Source organism: Balearica regulorum, chromosome 10 (assembly GCF_011004875.1).
Source record: "Balearica regulorum gibbericeps isolate bBalReg1 chromosome 10, bBalReg1.pri, whole genome shotgun sequence".
Taxonomy (NCBI): domain Eukaryota; kingdom Metazoa; phylum Chordata; class Aves; order Gruiformes; family Gruidae; genus Balearica; species Balearica regulorum.
In genome coordinates, this window is record NC_046193.1 from 16052948 (window position 1) to 16075718 (window position 22771).

The window sequence follows — 22771 nt, forward strand, 5'->3', positions numbered from 1 at the left end:
TCCTGCTCTCCTTTGGGGACAGCAGCAATAGATGAGGAATCAGCCAGGCGTGGGTACCCGCACACGCACTCTTCATCTTGGCAAATTCATTTATGCATCACGAGCATCTAAAACCACCCTGAACATCTTTTCTAAACAACTCTGCTGCCACAAAATGCACACAAGACTTTTACCACTTCAGGTGTACCTCAGTCACAAGCAAGCTGCTGTGGGCATGCTTGGAAGAGACTTTCAGAGCAATCTCTTCCCCATTTAGCCTCTCCTCCCCTGCAGCAGATGAGGTTTCATTACCGAACGGGAAGCCTTGCGAGCTGGCTGTTGAAGACAGCACTCATCCGCACTTGGGGCCTTGTTCCTTCCTTGTTGGTTCCCTGCCCCTCTTGCTCATTTCTTTTGGCTTGTCACATACAAAACACCAGTCAGGACCAGTGCTGAAAGAATTTAATGCTATTTAATGCCTAAGAAATCATATGAGGGCAAACCTGTTCTCCTTACCCAAGCAAGGACCTCTGCAGTCTCTTTGCTGCTCCGAACAGCTTATGTCCAGCATACAGATGATATAACCTACAAGACAGTTCTAATTTGGGCACAATTACATCAATAGAAAGTTTACAAGGGTTTGTTTCGGCCTTGTAAGATAACATGACATTATTTTGCCAATTTATCTGTCAGTTTGAAAACAGATATAGCTAAAAACCCCCGCCTCTTCAGCTTGTAGTAGTCCAAGTCACAGCAGACACATAAGTCGTGTACCAGCAATGCCAGTACAACTACTTAAGATGCAGATAACGCTCATGCTGAAGCGCTACAGGCATTTAACTGTAGTTGTGCCTGGTTTACCACATGGCTACTTCAGGTCTGAGGATAAGAATTAATTTAGATAAAAGAGAAGGAAGCAAACAAGATGTGTATATGACAACTTCAAACTTACAGGGAAAAGAGAGCAGTAAGAATTAGGACAACTATTTACTAATGACCAAAAGGTCTACAGAAGAGGGTTTTTTCCTCACTTGTATGCCAGCAGAAGAAATCAGCCCATTAGTATGGAAAAGAAAAATAAAATTAATTGCTCTAAGTGTCTAAATGGCTTTGAATAAAGTATCAATAACTACAGAGATCCAAACAACTAGAGCATAATGAAGCCTGGTAAACGCAGCTAGTGATAAAAAGCAGAAGAGGGACCACTTGGTAAATGCAACGATAAATATCACTAGATCTAGATGCTGCGCCATGCAGGGCGTTTAGGGACTGCAGTAACGAACATCATGAATACTGGTAATTAATTTTGCAACACCATACTAAGGAGGGTTAGTGAGCAATGGCAATTTGATGTGATAATCTGGGATTAGTTTATCCTGGTGCTTATGGAGAGGTGTTCATCAAAGTGACGTAAAGCAAGACTCAATATGCCCTGCTTCAGAAAACATGGAACAGCCCTTGCTGAAAAGATTCCCACCCCCAAAACACTAGCCCACACTTCACAGGGTCTCACACGTGCAACAAGGCTCAGCATCGCAGGGCTGGAGCAAGGACCATCCCTCCGTCCTGACCCACCTCAGCCTTGGTCATCACCTGCAATAAGCCCTGTGGAGAAGCACTGCCGAAAGCTCCTGGCTTTAAGGTCGACAGGATGTAAATTTTGGTTCTAAGAGTCCATCTGCCATGTCAGACACCTAAAACCCTTTGTGGTGTTTACCAACAGCACCCTAGACATCACAAGCCCTTGGGCAATGCACACAGCATCAGATGTAAAGCAGGCTCCAAACCTATCTGAGCTGACGGAATTGAAAAGAAAACTGGGTCAGGGATAAGAGGAGCCAGAGACAATGTAATGATCGAGTGGGAGATACCTGTGGAAAGGCGCTAGGTCTGTTTTTATTAAGCATTTAATTACCTGGAAGAAGAGAAAAGCAGGATGTTAATTAAGTGTATTGATGATTTTGTATTAGCAAGCATTGTGACCATCAGGTAGAAACCACAGGGCAACAGAAACCAAGAAAAGAAACTGGAAAAGTACAGGTAACATTGAAATCAGGGTGCTGAGGCACAAGGAAAGACATGAAGAGCACAGGTACTCTGATCTAAGAAGCTTTTCATTTGGGATTTTAACAGTGTGCATAGTATTTTTTTCCCAGGTTATTTCTTAGGACAACCTCAAGAAGTCCTTGATTGTTCAATTCCTACAATGCCACCTAGCAGCAATATTTTCTGCTCCTTCCTCAATATTGAATGGGCCACCTTCAAAACGAGCGATGCTTCTTGAAATTCCTAGAAACTCCCAATACGCAGCTTGCACGTCAGCTCCTGGGCCCTGTGGAAATGATTCATCAGATTTGTCTCTACCAGCGTGTCAGTTGCCTCCTCCTCGTCCCCAGGCTCCGTGCAAGTATTGTCCTCCTCCAGGGAAAAGGAGATCCTCTCAGATCACACCAGACTGCAGCATGGCCCAGTCCCTGGCTAACGGGACCCTCGGTCTTCCATCCCCTCCAGACCGTGAAATGGCACTGGTGTATTGATCTGTGTCTGTGCCACTGTTACAGACCTTATCAAGAAAGCAGTCAATCTGAGCAGAAATTAAACTGCTTTCATATTAAATTTAGCTTCTGCAGCACGGCAGCAGATGCCTGGTGCAGAAAGTCAGCACCAGCCGGGAAGCGGAGGGTGGTCAGACCCACAGGTCAACAAAATCTGCCCAGCACACCCCACCACCTATTTTATGCCTCTTCCTCTCCCCGTCGGGCACCAAGGGCATCGTTGCCGAATCCCAGAAGCACCCCTCGGGCAGCTGGAGGCAGCACCTCCCTGGCAGAGGCTGGACCGGGGCGGGGGGCAGCCTCAGCCCCAAGGTCACACTCCAAAGCCTTTAAGCAGGGCCAAGCACTGCCAACAACCCATCCACAGGCTTAAAAGAGCACATGCCCTGAACGCTCACCTGGAAGCTTAAGTGCTTTAAAGGCAGGGGTGTTATTTTATCTCTCGCTATTAGAGGCACTAGTGATCAGCTAGAAATCCTTACAAAGTAAGCCATCAGCTTCTACAGATCCAGTAAGTCCACTAAGAGGCAGACACAAACCACTCCTCACTTAGTTACCTTCCGTAGCGTGCTTACAAATAGCGAAACCCAACAGAATTACTTCCCCTTCGAAGCACACCAGTACAATAGCACAGCCTTTGCACCAGCTGCGGCGGGAGGTCAAACCCTGACGGGCTGCAAGCCCAGCGGGTGTGAGGCTGGAGGGGGGGCAGAGCCTCGCCGCCCCGATGCAAATACAAACCCAGGTGCCATCGCACAGGAGAGAAGTAGAGAGCTGGGAGTAAGCAGGAGTACTGTGGTGGATGGAAGAGGTTCGTTCTCTTTACCTCCCCTCGCTTTTCCAACCCTCGCTGTTTTTCTCCACAATTTATTGCAATGTGAGACAGCTGTTAAAGAAATAACAGTCATTTCATAGATTCTCTGCGTTTGACAGAGACTGCAGAACACCCTGCTTGCATACAGTGACTCTGGACCCAAATGAACTCTCCCAAGTTAATACTGTGGTGTGCTCACGCAGCAGAGTGTTTCACAGCCTTTATCTATCAAAAGCATGCGAGTACTTAAGTTGCCAGATATACACGTGCATATTAAAAATGCAATTAATTGAGGCAGCGACGATGAACTCCTGGCACAGGTATCAGGCAGAGCACCCATGGAGCTTTGGGCTGGCACCCCTAAATGGATCGTATGGCTTTTTATAAGAACCTTGGCAGAGGTCTTCTCCATAATGGACTAAATTATGGCGAAGAGCTCATCAGTGACTAGATCTGGGCATCCAAATGCTTCCTTACCTTCTTGGTCTACCTTTTTAATTTTTTTATTTTTAATTTTTAAAAGAGAAACTGCATGCCTGGCACAATCTGACCTCAGATTGTGAGGTGACCTCAAAAATGGGGTGGAACAATCTTTGGCACGTGCCATGTCCCTACTGTCCCTTTCACAAGCAAATCACGGAGGTAATTTCTTGAATTTGTTCGATGCAGATTCCCATCAAACAGCACACCAGCCTCCTTGGTACAAACGCTCACCAGCACCTTTCTTGCTACGTGTTGGTTTTGCACATATTCCATCTGACTCCGAGCCGAACGCAAACCTGGATGCACAGAACCATGGCACCTTCTCCAGAGCTGTTCCAGTCAAGCAAACAGCTGGCACCATCTCTGCACATCATCTTCAGCCTCCTTCGCCTACACTGGGGGAGCACAAGCATTGCGAAGAGGAGATGTTTGCCACAGAAAAGTTCCCTGAAAAAAGTTATAAACGGCAACGTGCCTCGCTAATCCATCCTCTCTCCAAAATGCTTTGCTGTGTCTGAGCACGCAGGAACAAACATGGCCGTACAGCTCGCTGCTTAGGGTCTATGTTACATGATAATACAACGCTAGTTGGATTTGGGTTTTGTACCTCAAGCTGTATCATAGGTGGGCTCAAAGCAGAGTCTCAGATTTACGTGCTTTGAACTTTGAAGAACTAGAACAACTTGTGCAGGTTTTCACTCTTTTACAGTGAGCTTTGAGATCTGCATGTGTGAAGAAAACAAGATGACTTGCACTCACAGGACAGTTGTCTTTCCAAGCTTTGTATGATGCACATCAACTGTATTAAACATCCGAGAGCCGCAGATGACATGCCTTGAAAGCTAGTAGAAAGGAATGTTTTGTAAGAATTTATAAGAATTCTCACGTAATGTGGCAGTGAGGGTGCTCCACCACTGAGACAGGGGCCCAGAGAGACTGTGGCATCTCCAGCCTTGCAAATTTTCACAACCTGACTGCATGAACATGATTTGGTTTGGGAGGGAGCCCTGCTTTGAGCAGGGGAATTGGGCCAGAGACCTCCAGAAGTCCCTTACAACCTACATTAGGCGACGGCAGTACCATATCCAACAGAAAACTTGCAAAGAGAGGCGGTCCTAGACTGCAGATTGCCAAATGTTTTAGGGCTAACCGCTGCTTTGGCAGTGGCAGGCTACAGAACAACCCATGCACAGCTGTACGTGCACTCAGACCAGCTAATAAAGCCATAACCATCCACGTGAGGGCTGCTGGAACAGCAGTCCGATTTTAACTCTGTAGAAGGAGATTTTCAAGTGAAAGGCATCCCTGTGGCAGAGAGGTGACACCCTGTCCTGCCATGCTTGTACACCTGTGATGGAGGACCGGGTGTTTTGGCGCACTGACGCCTCACGGTGCCCTTGCACCCAGCGCATCCCGCTGGAAGGGTCTGCCCTGCAGCCGGGACGGGAGGATGCACCACGGCCCCGCATGCCGCTCCCTGACGGCTCAGTCCATCAGTGCCACCTGTGTCTCGCAGGAATCGGTTCAGCTAGGGATGGCAGGTAATTCCCAGGGGAAGCACCTCTGCCTTTTGTCCAGAGACCAGCTTAGAGCACACGACCAAGAGCAGCATAATGCTCTTGCTGCTCAGGGCACCTGCTGCTCAGGGACCACAGCAAGGAGGGATATTTAGCTGCTCACTGATGCTGTTCTGGGTTTCATTGTGTAACATCTAATAAATATTTTATTACTCCTCAGCACCAGGTGATTTAGGAAAAAGCTAAAACAACCAAATGAGCATCTCTCACCATCACTGCTTCCACAGTCAGAAAACCAGCCATGATACGAACAATGTGGAAGGGAGGGAGGTGCGGGGGGCTGGAGCAGCCGAGCGCTGACCTCAGGGGAGCGGACAGAGGCCCCAGCAATGGGCATGAGACTAGAAAAAAAACATCACATTATTTTGCAGCGGGAAAATGAATCAGGTTCTCCCTGCGCAGGTGCTGCTTTCCCCCTGACAGGAGAGAGGACAACATGGGGGGTGACTCTTATCCTCGGCATTTGGGTTTTTAATTGCAAACTCTCCCGGGCAGACGTGACTGCTTTGCAAACTGCTGAACATTGCTGGCTTTTTGCTGTTAACATAAGCAAGCGGTATTAACTGTCAGTCTCCGGGACCTTTTCCCAGCTGCCTAACAGCATATTTCTGGTTGTTTCAGAGAAGTTTAGTATTTGTTACCAAAGACAGCTCCTTGTGCTTTGGTTTCTGACAGTCACAACACATCTTTCCAGGGATACCAAGCAGGCACGTCCTTTTCCGTTACAGTCTGACCGTACGTGGATGACTCTGCACACACACATAGATCTGTGGGTTGTCTATACAATTCCTTCTTTGTGAGCACTTGATTTGTTGCCTCCCCTCTCCAATCATGATTTACAGCCCCTGGTGCATCCATACTGCCCACTCGCTCTCCAGCCACGCTCATCCTTTGTGGATGGCAAACACGAAAAGCACTGGTCACGTCCCTGGCCACCAACCCCTGGTGCCACCTTCTCCGCTCTCAGAAGGGGAGCCCAGTTGATTTGCTGCAGAGAAAACCATGCCTGGGTTTTCACACAACCCCTTCTGCCGGCAGCAGATCATGCCCTGCCTGCTCAGCCCACCTGTGATGTTGGGGATGGGTCAGAGAGCTGGGGACCCTCCAAGGAGCACGCTCCAACGTAACCTCCTGCCCCATGCTCAGAAACCAGGCTGGGTTCAGGCACAAGCAATGCAAACAGCCCTTGGGTTCTTATGCACCAGCCCAGCACCAATTTGCAGCACAGAGACTGAACCAACATCTCGCTCAAGCAGCCCGACAATACAAGAATAATATTTCCTGACCTAACAGTAAATGTCTGCTTCAGCAACTTGACCGAAGGGGTGAGAAAACCCTCCGGAGCTGCCTGCAGAGGAAGGAAGCCCCCTCCTCTGCTCAGCCACCAGCTACCACCCAGCCAGTGCCCTACCACAGCATCAGCTCCGATCCTTGCCAGGACCTCTCGCTACCTCTGTTATTACAAGCAAACTCCAGCAGCTTTGCAGCACGAGCGGTGAGTGCTAAATGATTTGGCACTTGCTGGAACATTTCTTCTGGAAAAGAGGCTCAGGTATGGCTGGGTAAGTAATGGGAAGGTAAAACACCAATCCCCTTGGTTAGGCCAGTTGCAGGCACAGAGCCTCTAGATCAAGCAGAGCAGATCTCTCCTGTCCGCTGCCCCACGCTCATTCAGTAGCAGGTTTACCAGAAGAGAAAAAGCACAGGCTCTGAGTCCCTCTTTGAAACATGTGGATGCTCTTTTTTGTCCTCTCAAGCCCTGAGTGCATTTCTTTTCTATGATTCACTCTGCCAGCTAGGCATGCTTCCCTGACATACATGAAAGACCTAAAACGTGATTATGGCTGCTCCTACTTTCTGAAACAGGGTGATGCACAATGCTAAAAGAGGAGAGCAATACCAGGATTTGGGACTGGGCCTTTGCCATGATGACCTTCTCCCTGGTGCTTTCCAAGCTACACCTTCCTTCTGCAGCCTGCCACCACAGGGCAAGTCTAGGTGAAGACACATCAAAAGGTACGTTGCCACTGCCTGCTGCTCTTGCTGCCTCTCTCTGTACCAGGTGTGTCCATCCAATGCTTACATACCAACTGTGCATCTCCCCCTCTGCAAAGAAAGGGTCCCCTCTTCCAGGAAGATCAGCCATGCTTATTGGAAAAAGCTGCTCTGACAGCTTCAGGAACTTCTGCTCCTATCCGCAAGTTTCCATCTGCTGTCACCTCTCTCTCCTCCTGGCTGGTCCCTCCTCTGCAGCTGGTGTGCAAGCAAATAACCCCAAGATGGAGCCACCTGACAAGAGCACAGAAAACTTGGAACTTCTCCCAACTTTGATCTTATTTTACCTAAGCAAGCCATTAGCAGAGTGAGTTTGCAAGAGATCCAGACTAAGCTAGCCCTGCTGGGTATTTTTCTGTGTACGATCAAACAGATATGTGCCCCTATTTTTTTACTGATTAATAAAAATATTACTTTGATCTCAGAGGAATGGAGAAGCCAGCACAAAATACAAGCAAGAAATAGCAATGATGAAATACTAGGCCAGTGACTTGAGCATGGGCTGAGGAGCGATTGCTGCTCTAAGAAACCTCCCTGGTGACTTCTGCTGTGACGGGAGCCTTGCCTGGTGAGCTCTGCTGGGTAAAACACATCATCGTGATCTAGCAGCTTTCAGTGGAAAGCCCAGCATCATCCTGCCTGTGGTAACAGTGTAGTTGCTCTGTTAACAAAACAAAAAAATACAAGCCCATAAAAATACTAGCAGAAATACAGCTAGGAAATAAGACCAGGAGACAAATAGAATGAAGGCTGTCTAGGATGGACGCAGCGATGTGCAACGCTTCCAACACTGGGTTGTCCCTCCGGGTGCCCCAAAGGCAGGGGACAAATCCCTTTATCCCCCTGAGCTCCTCCAGGCTGGACGCTGCAGCTGGCTTCCCTCCTCTTCCCCTCGCCGGCCCAAACGCTCTCCTTGCTCCCTCCTAGTCACCCTCCGATTAACCTCAAGTCTCAAGGGCCGCAAATGAACCACTTACACAGTCTCCTCTGGAAAATCCTGCTAGCAAGGGCCTTGGTCGGAGGTGCAGGTCAAGTCACATTTGCTTTGACTGGCGTAGAAGCTCTTTGCAAATGCAACAGAAATGGCTTTGCCTGCCCTTTTACTCCAACAGTGCAGTACGTGTGGTAGGTACAGTCCATTGCTGCTCTGAAACCTTCAAAAAAAACTTAGCCTAGGAAAAGGATTAAAGGAAGATCTTTCTTTTCCTCTTGAGCCTGACAGGCAGTTTTAGAAAGTAATATTTTCACTCCTTCTCTTCTTCTTTTGGATAGAAAACAACACATGGTCTCCCGAAGCTTGTGAGTGTTGATATGACGCAGCTTCTGAGACATTACCTCGCATACTTTCATGCCTCATGGTGTGCTGCACAGTGGAAGGGCACGGTGTGGAGCTGGAGAACATCACAGGTCATCTCCCATGAGTCACTCACGCCACATCCCTTGGAAAAGCCAGAACAGGCTGGGCTATGAACCTACTAGAACTGATATTTCTTTCAGAATATTCTGAGGACAACTTCCAGATATCCAATATTGGATATTTTATAGTCTTACTGACAAGTAAAAAAAGTCAGCTTGGTGTACGGACGCTGCACATCTAGTGCCCAGTGGCCACAAAGCCCTAAGCCTCTGCTCTGTCACTGAGACAGGCATGTAAAATTTCTCAGTTCAATCACCTGCAATGGACAGCTGATACTGTATTTATTTAATAATAAAAGTTTTGTGCAAGATCTCTTACAAGCTCTAAAAAGGTAGATTCTCAAATGACGCCCACGTGCCCAAAAGAAAGAATTGTATAAAAGTCAATGGTTTTACTCAGCTGGTCAACGTGGCCAGACCCCTTTGACCAGGGACACCCTGCCAGCCCCTCCAGAGGAGTAACTGACAGTGGACAACCTCTTTCCACCACCCTGGTCAGTGTTATTTGGACACTACAGTACTGCTGCCGATACCACACAAACGTCTTGGTTCTTGGACTACTTCAGAGGCTAGGCAAGGCTTGGCATACCCTGTGTTTGGGCTGAAGACCACCAGGAGATCCCAGGCACAACCTAAGACACCTAAATATCCATAAAATTATCAAGTTCAAAAAGTGGGTGAGGGATGGGGTGGGAACACAAGTTGGTCCATGCTGGTGGGTCCCCCATAGAGGAGGGCAGCGTCCCAGGACCCAGGCAAGTCCTTGCTCTGCAACAGCCCAGCTTTCTGCTTCTTTTGTGCCTCATCTCCCATTTCTGAAAGGAGAATAAAAGCACTTCACTTCTTTCCATAAGTGGCTACACGCATGAAAAGACTGAGAGCCTTTCACAGACTAGGATGGTGGCCTATCCAAGAAGAAAAGCAAGCTACATAGAGAGCCACTTTTAAATCACTATTTGAACTATTTCCATTTCTATGTTCCCACTCCAAGCTGATCTTATGTACTGCAAAAGCTAATCGTCCTTCCTGGTTAATGTATACAGCATCTCATGCTGACTTGAAAACATTAAACAACAAGAGCTAAAGATCTCCTACTGACAATTCAGATCTCCAAACAAAAAACCCAGTCATATCTTTTTTTAAAAAAAAAAAAAAAAAAGTACATCCACCATCACCGGAGTTATTTTTGTACCATTTTCATCATTAAACTCTGACTCTCCTCCATGTCACAAGCTATTTTAAAAACAGTTCTTACCGAGCAGCAGCGACAGACAAATGAATGGAGAATCAAGGAGTCCTGGTGTGTCCCAGCCTCTGTGGAAGTGCTGTTTTCAGCCTGGCAAAGTTAGCAGGGGAGGGAATATCTTTGATGGGACTGAATGAGATAGATAGCAAGAACTGGAGAAAAGCTTCCAGGCAGACAAGGTTGAAACGGTGAGCCCTGCCGTGGGCATCCTGCACGCACACACCGCCCTCGCCGAGAGCTGGGGGAACCACCAAACCCAACATGGAGGGCTGTCATCTAAACCAACTTGGAACTGGGCTGATGGGGTGGAAGGGGAAGCACAAGCAAGGCTGAGTGATATTTCTTTTCCAAAGAAAGGACATTTTCAAAGCAGCCCATCAAGAGGCCTATTACACAGCAGGGCTCTGCCTAAGTACAACTTGCCCTGTTTGAAATTTTCCCTTATTCTGTGTGTGCGTGCCATGATTTCCAGGAAACAAACAAAAAGAAAGAAAACATCCCCGATTTTAAGAAAATCTGTTTAAGAGCCAAACACATCTCTGATTGAGTAAAAGATAAGCTGTCTCCTTCAGACAGCACTTGAAAAAGGTTCAATCAATCAGTCAAGCCAGAACAGAACTTGTTTCTAGATTGAAAAACAAGAGAGAAAAGGTGTGAAACTGTAGTGCACCTCCTCCTCCTCCTCACATTTCCTGCTAAAGTGAGTAATCTCAGATTTTACAAGGGCATGTTGTTTGGAGCTGGGAAAAAAAAAAAGTTTGGTAAAAGGTAGTTTGTTCTAAGGCAGCAAACTACTGCAACAAAACAGAGCATTTCAACTTTCCAGCCCTTTTGCATCATGGCTGGTATGTACCCGAAACAGCTGAGAAAGAATACCTGCTCCTTCAAAGACATTATGGAACATTATTTGCAGTAACATTGTTCCACTGAGGTGATTTATTATTATTAAATAACACCCCCTCAAAGCTGCTTGTTGACCTAGCACCAGCCATCCAGCCCCATGCAGCAAGGCCCAACTGCAAAAAATATCTTATGCTGGCTCCCTGGCACAGAGAGCAAACGCAGCCACATCTGGTCTGGTCCAGCCTGCCTCCCCAGCACCCACCTGCAACCCAGCCTGGAGACAGAGACAGTACTGGTAAGCTGGAAGAAACATAAAACATAAAGCCTTTTTTTGGCCAAAGGTGAGAGATACTAGTTTGAAACACTTAGCTTTTCCAACAAACCCAGAAAAAGCAAGTTTGGTACCACTATTATAAATTAACTACTTAAAGTCTGGCAATTTTCAACACAACAGTTTTATATGGCCCTACATAAAGATCCTTTGCAAAAAACCACATGACTACACATTAAAAACTCTCTCATTTAAAGCTAGGAAAGCTGTTTTAAGGATTCCTGTGCAATGTGGTATATCAAAGGCTGTCCCAAAAAGAAGAGAGTGTCATTTTTCTTCTTTGGGCTTGAGGCAGGAAATTTTTAAGGGCTTTGAGTGATGAGCTCTGGGCATTTCTGCTGGGAGGGTTACTGCCCCTGCTACCCCCTTCCCATCAGATGAGCTGTCTCTGTTCCTCACTTGCTGCAGGTTGCATGCATGTGGATGAGAAGAATTGCAAGCTGATGCTACAAATGCAATGACCTGCAGCAGAGGGGGATGTAACAGATGGAGCAAATACCCTCTTCAACACACTCCCAGAATATGCTGTCCAAGCCTCAAATCCAGATTTCTTATGTCTCTTATGCCACTTTACCTCTGGCTGAAAAAGCCCAGGAGGAAGGAGGTGAGCAGGCTGCGTGCAGAGGTAGCGGAGCACAGTCCTAAAGGGCAGGAGGGAAGTACTGCCTTTTACTACATCTGGTAATGAGTTTGCACATTGAGAGTACAAGTTGAAACCCCCACAAAAAGCAACACAGCTACTGCAGATTTGAAGCATATAATTTTAGAGGAGTGTTTGTAGGAGCAGAAAACACATGGGCATACAGAAAGAGGAAAAGACAAAATCAAATTATTCTTCATGAAAGGCAGCTGTGCTAGAATTTGCCTACAGCATTCTCCATCCTGGAGCTTCACTTCTGCTCCCCGGAGCCCTGGAAGAGGTCACTGAAATCATAAGGGTCAAAACCACAAAAAGTGGGAAAATAAGCTCCCAAAATGAGCACAATGCATTGAATCACCACTCTCCTCCTCCTCCTCCCAGCAAGTGCGAGGAACAGGCTATGTCCTGGAAGCAGGTCTGTGCAGGTGGCAGATCCCGCAGCTCGGTGGCAGCTGGACCACAGGACCTGGTGTGCTCTGATCCCACAAACAGATCCCACGCTGTGCTGTGCATGCACACACAGTCCCAGCCACTCCAGCTCACCTCAGCCTACAGCATGGATTGCCCTTTTTTTTTTTTTTTTTTAACTCAATCATTCCTATTAGAAGCCTCAGCCTACGCCAAAGAATTAGAGATAACTGTTACCTGTGGAAATTGGAAGGAAAAATACTAATCTTAAATATTGCTTAAATAAAAGCTGCAGAACTGAGGATTTGGGAATCCAGTCTTTTACCTAAAAACCCCCCAAAATATTTGAATGAGAGGAGCTCGGAGTTTGGCTCCCGGTGGTAACTGATGGACAGGCACAGGCACAGCCAGCGATCGCCTCTCCCTAGGCACGTGGCCCAGCGACATATTGCAGAAGTGGCCCACACAGCCTGCTCGGGAGGAGGCGTCCCTGATTGACGGTTGTCTCGAAGACAAATGCCTTCGCACCCCTCTGGGATAATGGCAGCGAGCATCCTTGGCAGCTGGGCGAGGGAGGAGGCGCGCTGCGAGGTGGGGAGGGAGCGGGGACCCCTCGGGGTGCGCAGGTGAAAGCAGGCACTGCCAAAAAAACCCACTGCACCAGCTTCAAAATCCCGTAACGAAGGGGGGAACCGAGCTGAACCGTGACCAAGCAGGTTTTGTGCAGAAAGCCAGGCAAGGCTGGGCCACGCACGAAGGGTAAGAGCCAGCGAAGCAGCATGAACAAGCCCGTACCGCTCAGTGCGGCAGCATTTTCACTGGCAGAGCTTTTTTCAGTGATGCCAGCGTTGCTTTGCCATTCAGCCCCTCCTTGTCTGCAGTTTCCAAACTTTAGAGATCTACACATGATGGTTACTTGAGTGGGCAAGTATCCTGCCCACACTGACAAGAGAAGGACAAACTGGTGTGAAACTTTGTTCCACCTCCAACTTGTTCCCAGCCAGGCTTCAGCACTTGGCTTGACCCACGCAGGAGAGAAAGCTGCCAGGTTCCAGCCGAAATCCTGGCTGTGGACTTGGAAAGCCAGAGATTATGCATGTTGTGGCAAACACAAATCAGCAATAAATTTTCCCCCACAGGAAATCTTGGAAAGAAAAGCCAGGCAAGCTGGCAAGAGAAGTCAGCTGAGAACTTCAGGATCACTGCCCATCGGGAAGCGAATGGGCAGCTCCAGCCTGGGAGAAGATACCTTTCCCCTCACTGACTCAAAAGTCAAAGTCTTCATCAACCACAAATCTCCCCAAGCCTGAATGCAGAACTACTGGGCAGAAGTCACTCCTGGTTGGTGTTGTGTCTGTCTTAGCATGGGAGAGAAATGAAATGCAATCTCCTGGGGTACACCTAAGGTCCCCTTAAATTTAGGGGGCAAAGCAAATTTTTTATTTCATCTTCTACACTGTGACCACTTTTTTCCAAACCACATGCTATTTTGTTGAGCTTTGTGATTAATTCCTTAGACAATTTTCACAGAAAGGTGATTTAAGCAAGCAAAACAAATCCCAATTCATCCAGATATAGTGGAGAAGCAAAGAAACTGAAGATTGCATCGGGGAAAAAAACCAAACCACAACACAGAAAGACAGATGCCTTTGCCACATTGCAGGCTAACAGCAGACAGACACACACAGCAAGAGCTGATAAAGACGCTTATCTTGAGTGATCCAGAGTCTGGCCAACATGAGTTAGTAAGTGCAAGGCACCCACCAGCCTGTTTGGAAGACCAAAGAGGCTTCTGAATGGGTCTGGTAGCTGAGCTCTCTGCTGAGTTTGTGCACAAATCCTCCTGCCTACAGGCTATTTGGGTGGGTGACGCAGGCTGCTTTCCCCACTCCGGGGCTGCTGTGACGTTCCCTGTAGCTCTGAAGGGCCACAGGAAAACGCTGTGAAGCACCACACCAAAGGCTGGAGTTCAAAATAACACTTTTCTTGCCTTATTCTTAGTGCCTGCAGAACCAGCGTTAAACCCCACCATGCTTTTCGGCTTTATGGGCTTTTCCCAAGAAAGAAAATAACAGAACGTTAAGCTGACACAGTACATATGAGGCAATAGCAACACCCCGTGCAGTAAAATCTCTGTGTGACGCAGAAGGAATTACCTCCACAATCCCATTCCCGTGAATCCTGCGGCATCACGCTGTCAGACAGCGGAGCACCACGCAGGGGGTGTTGTGCTGCTGATGCCAGAGCGTGATTTCCATTAGCGTTAATAGGAACTACTGACAGCAGCGGCAGCCAAGAAGCCAAAAATCCTCCAATCTCAATGATCGCCTTTGATAAGTACAGAACTGCATTAAGTCATCCCAGCAGCTGTACCACGTGAACGATTGTGGCTGTGAACATGAGAAAACAGCCAGGACTCAGGGTTCAACAGGCTCCAAAGAAGGGCTGGATCCCAGCTGGGATGGGGATTTGGAACAGGAGTGGTGCAAATGGCCAGCGAGGTGTCATCGATGGCACAAGCCTACCCCCGGTCCAGCATCCACGTGGCAGCTGGTTACAGTCCTCGGGAACAAGCTGGAAGGAACCAGGTGGCCACCGCAGCGTTTCTTGCAGCTACTGCAGGCACAACTATTGCCAACAAGCATCAAGGTCCTTGGGATGGGGCATGGAGGCTGCATTTCTATTCCCAGCTGGAACGTAAGATGATTTACAAGAAAAGTATAGGTATGGAAAAACAAGGGCTTAGAATCAGAAGATCATATACCAAAAAACATAAGATGGTCCATGAGAGAACTACAGGTATGGAAGAACAGGGGTTCAAAATCAGGTGATGTTGTTCTGGGTTTGGGGTTTTTTGGCTATATCTAGCTTCACTTGCACAGCTCTATAACAAGCAACCAGAAAAAAGTATTACTGTTTCCTAGCTAAATGCACATAAACATCTTCTTGGGAGTAGCCTGTAAAATCCCTGTCATGCAACCTACTCGCTCAGGCTTCTGCTTCCTGCAGCCACCCCTGTGGTTTTCAGACCCCTTGAAGCTCAGAATCTCAGAAACAGAGATTTTGCTAGAAAAAGTTAATAACCCTTCCTCAAACAGAGTACTGCATCTAGAGACTGGGGTTCAGCTGTGCCTGTCTCTGTTTCAGAGTGATACTTCAGTGTTATTTGTGCCTTGTAAATTCACTATACCAAGGGAAAGACAGCTGCTCTTATTTTCATTGGTTTTTAGCAGACAGCAATTATACAATCATTGCATCATTGCACCTTTACACAAACAAACCTCACTTTAAATGTACTATTTTACATCCCCCATTACGGTCCAGCAGTTCAGAGAGAAAGAAAAGTCCATCATTATAACCATGACTAAGTCATTGAGGCTTTTGGATATACAAAAACCTAGAGAAAATTCATCCCCAAAATGTAAATACAGATTTTTATTCTTTAGAGAAAGAGCCAGATTCAAGACTGTGGTTTTGTGAGTGGATAAACTAGACATCAAGGTTATTTTCTTCAAAACAGTTTAATAAGCAGGTGCTGAGCCTGTGGTGGCCGTTTATCGAGCGTGCCACACGAGGCGAGCGAGTCGCTGGCACATCCACGGCCCTTGCAATTTGCGGCAAAACCATCAGGTCTCACAGCAGATCGCCTGCCAGTTTGAAGTCTCCCCCCACCACTTGCTTCTCATCAGCTCTCCGCAGACAGCAACAGATCATTTCATCCCGTTACTTACGCCACAGAATTCAGAGTCGAGGAAAAATAGGCATAACATTACATTACTTAAGCAACCAACTTAGCTGACTACATCAAATTCTGCCTGAACTGCTGGCAAGAGCAACAGACCTTTAATTAAACTAACTAGCCCTGAGCCAGAGAATACTTTTTTCCTGCTGATTCATTCGATAGGAGGTGATGGTGCTGAGATCACCTTCACAATCCAAAGCACTACTGAGTGCTTCCCTACAGCTTGCTCAAATCCCTTCGATTGCAAATCCCTCTGCAGCAGCCTGTGCTTCTCAGGACCTGTCTTGTCCCGTTCACACCCAGGTCAGCTCCAGGGTTTATTTTTGCTGCCAATACCCAGACTCTCATGGCCTCCCTGTACTGCTCAGTGCGGAATGGAAGTAATGAAAAACCCCACCAGCCCGTGCCCCAAGGTGCTTATAACTCAAATGATTTTCACATGATAATCCATGAGAGCCAGGAGCAGTGCCCTTCACAGAGCTGCGTCAGGGACACAAGCCTGCATCCCTTGGGCACAGACCGATGCTGAGCTCTGGGAGGGTAGAGCCAAGCACGGTGCAACCCCAGAGCAAGCCCAAGCTCATGTCGATGGGGTCTGGACAAGCTGGGTGCAGGGGAGGGAGAGGGCATCCCCCTCCCACCGTACCTGTGCTTGTCCACATCTAGTTTGCCAAACACCTTTGAAAAGTCAGACTCTTCATGGGAGCAAACTGCTGCAGGGAAGAGACACAGCTTTGTACCACCCAGCACGATGCTCCATCATGTGGCACTGTCCAAGCCCACACAACTCATTATCTTTTACTACACGCTGAAACAAACTGCATTTTTTTTAATGCTTTTTTCTTTTCTTCTAGAGAGGAACTAATTAGAGTGGAAAAGGATCTCTATGACTCTCACATGTATGACTCCTGTACATCAGAGATTTTTAATTTGTGTTATGTGACTACCATGCACACACTGTACGTGGAGTTATACAGCACATAACCTAATCAAACAACACTAACGACGCCAGGTAGTTAAACCATGCTGTGATAAGCAAGGAAAATGATTGTGCGTAGGCATGGCAAAGTCTCCCTCGCACCTCGGTCAAAGTGGCATCTACTACCAATTAGCAAGTTGGCAAAACGTACCCGTTATTGAGGGCAACGGTTTAACTTACCACGGAAAGCGCATGGCTGGAGTGCATTAAGTCATTTGCACAGTGCTTTTCAGCTGTCAGAGGAGAGGACTACAGGCTGAGCACAAGCAAAGGAAGGTGTACTGTGTTATAAAAAAAGTATCACATCAAGATGGGTAGAGAAGGGAAGAGGCAGAAGGAGCACTCTCCTTCCCCTGGAGCAGGGAAGGGGCACCCTGGTAGCACTGACCGCCCAGGGAGCCCCCGAGAAGGGGAGCAGGAACAAGGCAAGAAATGTGAGCCTGGGGAAGGGCTGTGGCAACCATGGAGCTCCCTCGGTACAGAAAAATCTGCTGCAAAGAAGAAAATCATAGAATTATTTTGGTTGGGAAAGACCTTTAAGATCATCAAGTCCAACCGTTAACCTAGCACTGCCACTAAAGTGGTAGACTGCAAGTCCACCACTGAACCATGTCCCTAAGCACCATAAATTCATCCCCTGTGTCCATGACAAGAAATTAAAAAGTATGTGTTACAGCAAGGAAGCCAGGCTGGATACTGGGGAAAAAGCCCTGTCCCAGTAAGGATGTGGATGCACAGGAGGTGGCAGCCCAGGAACGCGTGTCCCCGCGTCCCCGGCGGACAAACACCACCAGGAACCACCTGGGCTCACTCGGTCCAGCTTTGAGGGATGAAGATGATCAGATAGCCTGAGGTCCTTCCAGCCCTGTTTTTACAGGATTTCTACTCTTGACTCCAGCTATCCTGCCGTACCTCGCACCCCCCAGCCCGACGCTGCTCCACAGTGGCCCCCGTGAGAGGCACAGGCTATATTTATTCTGGTACGTTGCAGCGGGAAGCTTTAATCTGTGTAATCGCCTCAGAGAAGATTTCATTCAGTGAGGGGAAAGCAATTACCATTTCATTTGCAACCAGTTGCCTTCCCAGGGTCTTCATCTATCAGAGCTGGAGGGTCCTGTCAGCCCCCGCACCTGCCTGGACTTTTTTTTTTTTGTGAGATAGGTTCACGTCTCTGACAAAAGCATTTGCAGATACTCAAGGTTTTCAGCCCCTGTTCAAAGCCATTTTTCTCCTCCCAGCTGCTATTGCTTTTATCTGACAGCATACACCCTGCATGAAAAAAACAACTGGATATAATCCTAGATTAAAGGGATTGTAACGCAGAATTAAATACAAGCCATACCCTTGATAGGGCCGCTGTCGTCATTCACCGAGCACAGACCTCAGCCGTTTGGGAGGTGGGCAGATGGTGGTGGTGTTTCTGATACTCTCTGCACCTCTTGATTTTCCTAGACAGGCATTTACATCTCTCCACACAGGTGGGAGGTAAAAAAAAACCTAAAAGTGAAAAAACCCCACCCCAATCTTTAGTATTTCTGCATGATGCTGCATTAAAATCCCATTGAGATTTCACTCCAAAAACTAGCAACTATAATCCAAATTCTCAGCAGTGCCAGCCCTGTTGAAGCTGCTGCAGCTCGGTGCTAGGAAGGTCTGTAGTCCCACAATGACCACGCTAGGAACCGCAGGAAGGTGACCGGGGCTTAAAACAGATGAGCAAAGAGTCCTGAGGAAAGGATATTCATTGTCTACTGCAGCAAGGACCACAATAGCCGAGCAATGCAAAAGCCCACCAGGAAATCTTTATGACTTTATCTTACCTCAGGAAAGCCACAATATACTCATATGCACAGCTGCATATTTTAAAAAAAGGCACTTTAATCTTCTGCTCTTTCCAGCCTGGCAGCCAAAGCAGCTTGACTCGATAAAGAGACTTGAGAGCTGTGAAAACTACATATTAAAGGAGAAAATTTCCAACTGTCTTTCTCTTGTAAGTTGTGGCAGCCAAAAAATCCAACCCTAAAATAAAGATGTGCCTGAAGGTAGCAATTTTACAATCAGCAACATAATGATTTATATCACTGCTGTCATCTTTGTTGGGGAAAAGGAAGCCAGGTATTGTGATCATTAGCTTTTTGATACAGATGATCTTTTTAAATGAGGAAAAACACATGCATTTTAATAAGAAACTGAAGGAAATTGCCCCAAAATACTAACAGAAGAATCTGCAGCTCACACCAACACTTGCAAACACAGGAGATGAATATTAAGCCAATGGTATTGTTGGTGGCATCCTGAGCCGCTGCACATCTGAGTCCACGCATGGGAGCTTCACTCGCCTTTGAAGCACGCGACCCCACACCCTCCCAAAACACACATCCTCGTGCCACAGGTCCCAAGTGGGCACAGCCTGGAAGCTAACCCCACTCCCACTGAAGCCTGTGGGTGTTTTGCCATGGGTTTCCAGGTGCCGGTCCCAAACAGCGAGGTGCCATCGCTCCCAGGACAGGGCTGCACCCCAGCATCCCGCTGACAGCGGGCACAAAGCAGCAGCGTCGGGTCCCACTGAGCGACAGCGGCTCCAGGCTCCCGCCTTAAAACAGTCTGAGAGCTGAGACATTCCTGCCTCTTTTCCCCAGAAAAGTCTCAGAAGCAAAGCCTGGCCTTGCTGGTGCTTGATCTCTAAGCTCCTGCCTATGCCTTGATAGACATGAAGTTGCAGGTGTACAAGATCAGAGGCTGCTGCTGTCAAAGGATTAAAAATCAACTGAACTTGTACCTTTAATGCCAAAATTTAAAGCAATAACCTGGCTTCTGAAGCTTCCGTTCCCTAATGTAACCGTAATCAGATTTGTGGCTGAGATCAGAAAACTGTTATCAGAAAACTGTTTTCAGAGACCAATTCACATGCAGCCTTCAACAAGCCTGGGTGATACAACAACAAGGACACCAGCACGGGCTTTCTTAAGCCCCTGCTGGAGCAGGTTTGAAGTCGGGATGCATTTTAAGGTCACGGAACAGGACTTTCTGCAGGTGACAGTAGCAGTACATCACAGTTTGCTGAATGCTTGCGGAGAAAAACAGCAGAGAAGTCACTGAGAGCGCTCAGCTGGGATGGGAAGTCCTTGTACAAGAACTCCAAACCGAACAATAAATCTCTGGTCACAAAACCACCCAGCCCTCAGCACAGATGGAGAGGATAGAGACCAAGCCTAAAAAGCTAATTCCATATTTTAATGAAATAAAGGACAGGTTCAGTGCATACTGGAGTAAGTTTAAATCCCACACGATATAGAAAAAACCTCTCCTCCAGAGAAAAAGCTGCGTCACCTCCCAGTTCATGGCTTGCATTGACAGCCACGTAATCTCACCCTGCGTACAGCAGTTTCAGACTTTCAACAGATTCCTCAGCCTGACAGGGATGTGCCGAGGATGCCCAGCAGTCCAGCACTGTGGCACACTGGTGGGAGAAGGCGGCAGTCGTTTGGCACCGTTCAACTCGCGGATCAGCACTCCTGAATCCTCCCAGTTCTCAGTCTCTGAGTATTTCTGGTCCTGTGGGTCTGACATACCTCTACCGCTGCTTGCCGCCTCCCATGCTTGCTCTTGAAAAGCGTTGATAGCAACACAAGTTGGACTGTTTTCTGAAAGCAAGTCTAATTAAGCGTGGTTCTGCCTCATGAATGCCCCGGGAAGAGAGAGGAATACCACCAACCCTTGCCTCCAGCCCTCCTCCTGCACAGCCCTGTCTCCTTTCACCCGGTGTAACCAGCTGAGAGCAGATGAAGCCCAAGACGTGCACCAAGCAGCTGTGTCGAGCAACGCAGAGGCACGTGCCAAGCAGGAGGTGCTAGGCAGTGAAGGGCTAAGACACCTCTCATCCTCCCTGCCCCACCAGGGAACGTGACTCTGCCAACCACCCTTCTGCCAGCAAACCCTCCCCATCTACATTAAAATCTCACCGGCACCTCAGGCACACCCATACCTCATTTTTGGGGCTTCTGCGGGAAGTTGTGGGTACACAAAGCAGTCAGGATCCAGTCTAGAGCATCCCGGTGGCAGGGCCTTTCCCACAGCCAGGTACAGAACCCTCCCCTAGCACAGATCTCGGGTGCTCACCTGGGAGTTCATCCTGCTGCGTGCAATACTGCTAATGACAAAAGCTAACAGCAAAACCTCCAGCGAGGAAGGGAACCAGAGCACAGCCCCAACACATTAGTGACTATGAACACAACGCGTAACCTGAAGCTGAACACAAGTGGGGTACATTTTAATTTACTTTAATTATGAATGAATGTGGGGTTATCTGGTGTTTACTCCAGAGCAATAAAAACATATCCAAAATTATAAATCCCCCTGCAAAGAACCATGACCAGCGGATGCCTTCCTTGACCACCACAGCCAGTGCAAGGAAGTGGAGATACAACCAAATGCCAAGGGTTTTGCCATTTTCCATGCATGAGAAGGGGAGTTTTCCTTATGTGATATCCTTACATGCTACTGTGTGCGCTCAGGAGATGCCCACCTACAATCTCTTCTTACTTACATATTCTTTTGCACAACCTATTTATTAAACCAAAGGATGAAAAGCAAGAAGAAGGAATCTCAGGAAGGGAACGGTGTAAGGAAGGATTGCCTGGACTCACCAGGACAAACAATAATCACCGCTCTGATCTTGGGTTGCGATACATTAGTTATAAATACACAGCACCGGCAAGGTACCAGGGCAGGGAAAGAGGTCTATTGGAAAGGTACAGGAACAAACCCCAAAAGCAGAGCACTCATGGCTCTCCAAAAGATAACTCTAAGTGCCCATTGCAAATGGGGAATCATATTTTCCTGCTCATGCTGGACAGAAGGGCAAATGATATCATTAAAGCCCACACTGCATCTCAAAGTCCTTGGAGGAAAGGGAAAGTGGTACTTCATATTTCTATAAAACAATTAGTATTGACAGAACGGACTATAATACAGCACTCAACCCAGAAGAGTAATTAACTATCAAGGCAGCTTGCTTACTGGATGCAGATAGGAAACGAGGAGGTGGCAATTAGAGAGCAAAAAAGGCAAGCCAGACACATGGATTTGCTATAACGAGTTATTGACCCACAAGCCCTCTGTGCAGGTGTCTGACGAGACATCACGTACCCTGTGTCGAGCACCAGAGCATCCCCAGCACAGCCACTGGCATCTTCCCGGGCACGGTAGGAAAAGAGCTAGAGCCCAGTGCTGATTCGGGAGCGCCTTCCCCCTGCCTTGGGTTCTCCGTGCCTTAAATAAGAGCACGGCTGTAAGGTGAGTGGAGAGCTCTGGCCACCGATAGCACCGGTGATGGAAAAGTACCACAGATGTAGAGTGGTGCCTGGGAAGTTATCTGCAAGATACCACGTACCATCAAATACTTTTCTGCTGAAGCTCAAGGCAACTGGTTTCAGCACTCCTCTAATTTGCAAATCTTTGAATAATCCTGGAGACTGAAGCCTTGGGGACAGCTGGGGCTCCTTGCACACCGTTTCAGCCTTATGATGCTTGGCTCTAAAAATCTTTGGAGAGAAAAAATTTGCATCTCAGTTTGGGGTCCAGAAGAAAAGGACATTAAATGCTCCAAACCTTCAGTGTTTCTCCCCCCAAACCAGACAGCTACTGTGGATCCGTTTCTAAAAAGCTTAGGAAAACCCACCTAACAAATAGACTTTTCAACAT

The 22771-nt window shown here is 47.6% G+C and overlaps 1 protein-coding gene across 8 annotated transcripts in view; it reads right to left on the bottom strand.

The window, feature by feature from the left end:
• The window catches only part of CADPS (calcium dependent secretion activator), a 220138-nt gene that overhangs the window by 177183 nt on the left and 20184 nt on the right, over positions 1-22771 (bottom strand). The window lies entirely within an intron of this gene.